Genomic DNA, 7,315 nt, shown 5'->3' on the forward strand with positions numbered 1-7,315 from the left:
AAACTGTTGAATTGTAAACTGTGCACCATTGTCAGAAATGACTGTGCGGACCACTATGGACAGAAAAATGTCAACTTCATAATGACAGTATTAGATGTCAGATTAGGAACTAGGTTAATCTTGAACCAATTTGAATAAGAGTCTACCAACACCAAATAACGTTGACCATTCCACTTGAAAATATCTGTAGCTACTGTCAACCGAGGTAGTTCAGGAATCTAGCTTAGCTGAAGTGGTTCATTTTGCTGATGGAGTTTAGTACTATTACAAACAGAACAAGCTTAAAGTTCTTTCTCAATATCTTTTCACATAGAAGGCCAAATACTAGTCCTCCCACCTTTCTTTTGGTAGAATAAGTTCCTGGGTGGCAACGATGAAAGATTTTAATATACTCTTGTTGTAAGGATTTTGGAACAATCACTTTTGGACCTTTCATGATAGCATTTTCTATCAGAATCTCATCTCTGTAAGGAAAATACTGCTGCACATCTGGTGGTAAACAAGATTGCTTTGACAGCCATCCTCACCTGATAAAGTGAATGATCTTCTGGAGAATCAGATCTGAAGCTGTGTGAGTTCTAAGCTCATCAAGATGTATAGAAAAAAAATTCTCACTTCTATGACTTCAAAATCAAATTTCTCATTCTCATGCTGTTCAGTGGTATTTCTGGGAGATCTGGATAAAGTATCAGCAAAATAAAGAAGATTGCCTTTTGTGTAAACCAAGTGAAAATTGTACTTTTGTAATTTTAACATCATGCATTGCAATCTCACAGGAGCTGTGTGCATTGGCTTTTTAAAATAGTGACCAAAGGTTGGAGGTCTGTCTCAATTTGAATACTTCGGCCATAAATATAATCATGGAACCTTGAACATGCAAACACAATTGCCAAGAGCTCTTTCTCTGTTTGAGCATACTGCATCTCAGTTTTGGTTAGAATTCTGGTTGCATAGGCTACTTGTTTGCCCTCTTGGAGAATGACTTCACCAAGACCAAATTTTGAAGCATCACAAGAAAGACTTACACGTTTGTGAACATCATAGCATCTTAAAGTGGGTGGACTGCCAATTCTCTGTTTCAGGACATCAAATACTCTTTGGTACCAGGACCAAGTCACATCTTTGTGTGTCACCTTTCTTAGCAGTGCTGAAAGGTCAATCAAATCTGGAAAGAACTTGCCCAAATAGTTGACCAAGCCAAGAAAATGTTGTGAGGGTGTCACATCCTCTGGAGCTGGTATCTTAAGAATTGCATTTTGCTTGGAAGGATCTGGTCATAAGTCTGAAGTGGTAAACAAATGATCCACATAAGTAACTTCTTATAGCCTGAACTTGCATTTCTGAGGATTTATCTAAAGATTCACTTCACAAACAAGTTCCAGAACTTTTCTGAGCTTTCAATCATGTTCAAGTTCACCATTGCTTTTTACAAGGATATCATTTACTATAATATCTCCATCGCACATTGAAAGACTTCACTGGCAGAATGTATCCCAAATGGCATTCTGAAAAATGTGTACCTTCCAAATGGTGTACTGAAAGTGGTTAGTAATGACGATTTTCAGTCAAGCAAAATTTGCCAAAATGAACTTTTTACATCTAAGACAGAAAAAACAGTGGCATTTGGCATAAGAGCAGCAACTTCTTTGACTGTATGCATTGGATGATGAGGTTGTTTTTGTGATTTGTTTAAATATCTTGGATCAATATATATTCTAATATCATCTGAACTTTTCTTATGAGCTACTGCCATGGAGGATACCCATTCAGTTGGTTCATCTACTGGACAAATTACACCTAGATGCTCCATCTTGTCTAGCTCAGCCATGACTATGCCTTGCGTGGTTACTGGAACTTTCTGTGCTGGTCTGATAACTGGGTTACCTCGTGGTCTAACTTCATGGAGTACACAACTGGTAGTTTGCCTAACTTGTCTTCAAAAAGATCAGCATAGTCAGAAAAAAATTGTTTGTGTGAAATTTTCATTGGTACATGTGCTTACATGGTGGACTTCTGCATTAAATAAAAGCAGTCCCATTTTCAAACTGTCTCTGAGGCCTAACAATGACTGTACCTGTCTCTTGTCATAGCTGTTCCCAGCAGAGTAACATGAAAGCACTACAGAGCTTTTGGTTTGAATTTCTTCACCACCATAAGCAACAAGCTTTGCACACTTTGCCAGATCAAGCTTCTCACTGGCTTTTACCTTGGCAAACATTTCTTCTGACATAAAATTATACTTTGAACCAGTATCACCCTTGAGCTCTACAGGTCTCCCATTAATCAGAACAGGGTAAAATACTTCATTCTTTGCCCATAAATCTACTGCATTGACTGTTTCATCAAGTACTGACACACCATTAACATAAAAAGTAGGGTCGCAGCTTTCTAGTTGATCAACTTGCCCCTTCGAATCCTGTTTTTATCCATAAAAAAATGTGCCTCTTTAAATTTACAGAACCTTTTGAAATGATTCCACTTTTTACATGTGTGGCACTGCTGACCAAAAGCTAAGCACTTCTCTTGTTTGGGATCATGATTATCTCCACAATTACTACAGCTGACTATGAGGCCTGTCACAAGTTTTGCTGACTCACCCATGTGCTTTACTGAGTGTGCTCTGTGCTTTACTGAAGCTGCTCTGGGTTTTTCTAGGGAGGCCCAGGATGTGGCTGCTCCCTTAGGCCTGTATCTTTTAACCTTGTACTGCATACTATCAACATTAACAGTGGAAGGCACTGCAAGCATGCTTTTCTCATTTGTAAGCATATTTGTGTGCTTTTCTGTGAGCTCATATATTTGTCAAATCTCTATGGCCTTTTCAAAGTTAAATCACTGTCTCAAAGCAAAATCGTTCTCACTGCATCATGTTTGATACAGCAAACAAACCTCTCTTTTATCAACTCGTCTCTTAAATCACCAAATCTGCACGTTTTTGCCTTTTTTCTCAAATTAGTTAAATATGCTGCAAAAGTTTCACCAGGCTTTTGCTCTCTTGTAAAATATGTGCCTTTCCATTGTAATATTAATTTGGGGGCTGTACATTTCTCTAAATTTATGTTTTAAGCATGCGGGGTCTTCCTGCATTCAGACAGTTCCACAATATGGCAGTCTTCTCCCTCCCCTGCATACACTGCTGGGGCATACACAAATGAATGCTCCCTTTTAATGGCTTTAAGCAGAATAAATGCCTTTGTATATACATCTTTGTCAGAAAAAGCAGCCTGTATGAAAATATCGTACTCTTGCTCAAACACTCTCCAATTTTAAGCAACATTATCAAATACAGGTGGAGTAGGTCTGTAAAATCCTTCTGGCATGACAACAAAATACCCTTGTAATTATATTCAAATGCACACATACACCAGGTACTTGAAAAATATTCAACTGCACAACAGCCTCTTTGAAATGGCTGTATTTTGCGAAATAACTATACTATAATACTGCACACACTTGCAAACACTTTGCACACATTGAATATTTCAAATAGCTTTAGTCAATATGAAAAGACGTACATAGCAAAAAATACAGTAATTTTCTCTTTTTTTATACATTTTATGTGATTTGGCAGGTATTTCAAGCACTTTTATAAGCATTTCAAGTATTTTATCAATATATCGGAGTTTCTGACATTTCTTTTAATTAGAAAGCCATTTTGAACATTTTGAATGTTTTATTTTATATTTGTTGAGTGAAAATCATTTAAATGAGTTTTAGTACCTGGATTTGTCTTTCTGACCTGTTTGGGAGTCGTTCAAGCTTTGGACGATTCATTTCTGTATATTCTTCCCATTGTGGCTGCGTACTTCATGGCCTTGAAGAAGTTTTACTTTGGATCCCATTCTGACACCATGTCGCTCGTCTTGTGTATTCAGATAAGATGATGAGGCTTGGGTGTTCGTTTAAGCAGTTTATTACACACAAACACATCAGGTTGGATGACTGGAACATTAAACTTAAACTAACTGACTGCTACAAACATACATGCTTTCACTCTGGCTGCTCACTCAAAATGGCACTTATGCTTGCACATGCTCAGCACTTATATGCTTGTGCCCACAGACTGGAATAGCTCTTAAAGTTACAACACACACACACACACACACACACACACACACACACACACACACATCTACAGGGAGGAAACCAGATCACCCATAGGAAGCCCACATGACTGACATGCAGACACCACACAGAAGGCACGCCAGCTGAGAATCGAACCAGGGATCCTTTTGCTGTGAAGTAGCAGTGCTATCTGCGCTGCCACTGTGTCAGCATAAAATACAACAGAGATATATTCTGAGTAACAGTAGAGAAAAAATGTTTAAGTTGTCTCATTTTTATAGTGGAAAATTTGGATTATCTCATAATGTGCTAAGAAAACCATACAAGTATCTTAGCTGTGATATTTTATTGTGAACAGATTTTGCAGTTAGCATTGCTTTCCTAAGACGGTTTGAATGCCTTCAGTTCAAATGAGTGGTTACAAAGAAAATTAGCCACACTTACTGTAGTATTGCAGTGTGCAAATCATACTTCTGATGAAAGATACATTCAGTTCATTTAAACATAAAAGGTTGCATTTTAACATTTTAACTTAGTCCTGGATATTAAACTCGTGTTGTTACATTAGAACTATATGAAGTAATATTTAATGCTAGGGCAAAACGTTAAAGATTAAACAATCCCTCTTCATTGTAAAAATAAGATAAATAATACCAAAACAGATGGTAATTGCTAATGGATAAATACAACAAATAAAATAAGCAGTTTGCCTTTTGCATAATTGAACATCTGCTCCTTAATGATTGAACAACAGGCCTCTTAGCCGCAGAATCCATTTTATATCATTATACCATTTAATGAAACAGTCTTGCTAAGAAGAAGAAAAATAAATTACAAAAATATTGCCATGAGTGGAAAAACTTGTTTCTCTTCTATGTAACTGCATCTGTTGTACAAAAGAATGTTATTAATGTTCCATTTTTCTTCATGTTTCAAGAAAGGCTTTGAAATAATCTGCAGTAAGTTTGACTGATATGCCATCACGTTGCCTTTTTATGTATTTATTTAATTTTGTTTACCTGCTAAATCCAAATTTGCCAAATCCTTTATAAGGGTCACAAAGTAAAAAAGTTACATAGTGTTAGGATTTTCATTTTTAGCAGTAGCAAGCTGCATTAAGCTGTCTGTTTTCTGAACAACAACAGAGTATAGCAAAAAATACACGGAGACATGGAAAATAAGAACACTCTTCCTGAACAACAAATATGACTAAACCTTAAATCCTAGAATTGAGAAACAAAAGACAAGTAACACCAATCACTATGCTATTCTATTATTCGTCTTCACCTTTCTTGGTGCATATTGCCTACACACCTGAAATCTATCAAAATCGTGTTTTAAGGATCTTTCAGTAATAGCACTTCTGATACTGGTGGAGTAGGTTCAAAAGAGGTCCTCTGTTGTGGTGACATCATTTTGATGAAATATTAAAATAAATTCATTGTTGCATATTTCTACACACACTACATAGCACACTATTACACAAGCTACACGCTCATTAACAGTGCCAAGGAGTACAGTTTCAAACCAGATACAGGTGACCGACAACCACACCGCACAACTTCTTAATGTAAGTATTCTAGACAAAGTAAAAAATAATGGGGGGGGTTCAAGGTTCAATATAGGGGCGTTTTTTTAAATATTGCTTATATAAACAAAGAAAATTGATAAAATAATAGGATTTGCATCAGCATGCATTTTCTAAAGGGTACTGAGTCTGAAACTCAAATGCATGTCATTATTTAATGACATCAATCCCCAACAGTTTTCCAGAAAAAAAAAACACAAATTTTATGATAAACAGACCAAACATATGAGGCACAAATCTGGACATTCTGTGAAAATATAGAAAATAGAGAGGTATGTCATCAACAAGCTAGGAAGAGAGAATGTCATGACATCTGACAATAACTATCATTCAATGATAAAGGAACAGGATACATACTTGTCACAGTTTGACTGGAAACTAGATGTAAGTCTAGCATAATTGTATCAGGTTCAACTCTTTCAAGTATTTATGGTTAAGTGTATTTGTCTTGCTATATTTCATTTTATTTGCTTGTTATTTTTGATGCTTGTTTTATATTGCCAGTGGCATCACTTTTCCGTGAATCAGTGTGTGTTTCTTAGTGTAAGATTAGCAGACAGTGGGGTTAATGAAATTCTTCCTTTTACCTACTTTTCTAATATTTTTGGAGTTAAGTTGCAAGGGTGCAGGAGATGTGGGGGAAACAATTATTTTCTTAGTTGTTATCAGAACTTGAAGGAATGAGCCACCCATGAGGAAAAAATCAGTGATGTTAGTTCTGGCAAAAGTTTATTTTGTTGAACTAACATAAACCCACTAATCAATGTATATCACATAACACAGAAGTACAGCACACCCCTAAACAGTTTATGCATGAAATACAAACTGGGTTATCCACTGATGGGAACATGTCAGGTCACCAAACAAATTGAAAGCAGTTCACCAAAACCACTTTCATTGACGGTGGAGATTGCCTTTTTCTCCACTGTTGTACAACCTCAGAGTTGGTATGCATAATTCTGGGGTTGATGAGGTGTTCCACAAGGAGGGCAGGGGGTTTCCCTCCCTGAAAAAAAAATCTTTTAATGTTAGCCAAAGGTCGTTTCAGTGAAGTGCTTAACTGCTTTTGATTTTTTTTTGTGTGTTCACCAAAATTACCTTTGGTGAGTCAACATGAATCCCAAATGATTTTGTGCTGGCGTTGGCCTATGTAAAGCAACTCTGTGTCTGGTTTGTTGTCCCCTATCCACCACCATCACAGCCATGTACAAATGTTCAGCACACTGACCATGTACCTGTTATTAGATATCAGGGCAAGTAGTATGTCTTACATTGCACCTTATCAGTGGAGGTGCCAGAGTGAGTGTGTGTGTGTGTGTGTGTGTGTGTGTGTGTGTGTGTGTGTGTGTGTGTGTGTGTGTGTGTGTGTGTGTGTGTGTGTGTGTGTGTGTGTGTGTGTATGCATGTGTGTGTGTGTGTGTGTGTGTGTGTGTGTGTGTGTGTGTGTGTGTGTGTGTGTGTGTGTGTATATATATATATATATATATATATGTAAATATAGATATATGAGAGAGATAGAGAAATATACATATAGATAAACAATATATACATAGATGCATATGTTTGCACCACATCTATCCTAACATATTGAGAAACACCCTTGTATTCACAGACAAACACACACACACACACACACACATGAAAACACACATATGAATATAC

This window comes from Protopterus annectens, chromosome 7.part1 (genome assembly GCF_019279795.1).
Source record: "Protopterus annectens isolate FY-2018-M chromosome 7.part1, PAN1.0, whole genome shotgun sequence".
NCBI classification, from domain to species: Eukaryota; Metazoa; Chordata; order Ceratodontiformes; family Protopteridae; genus Protopterus; species Protopterus annectens.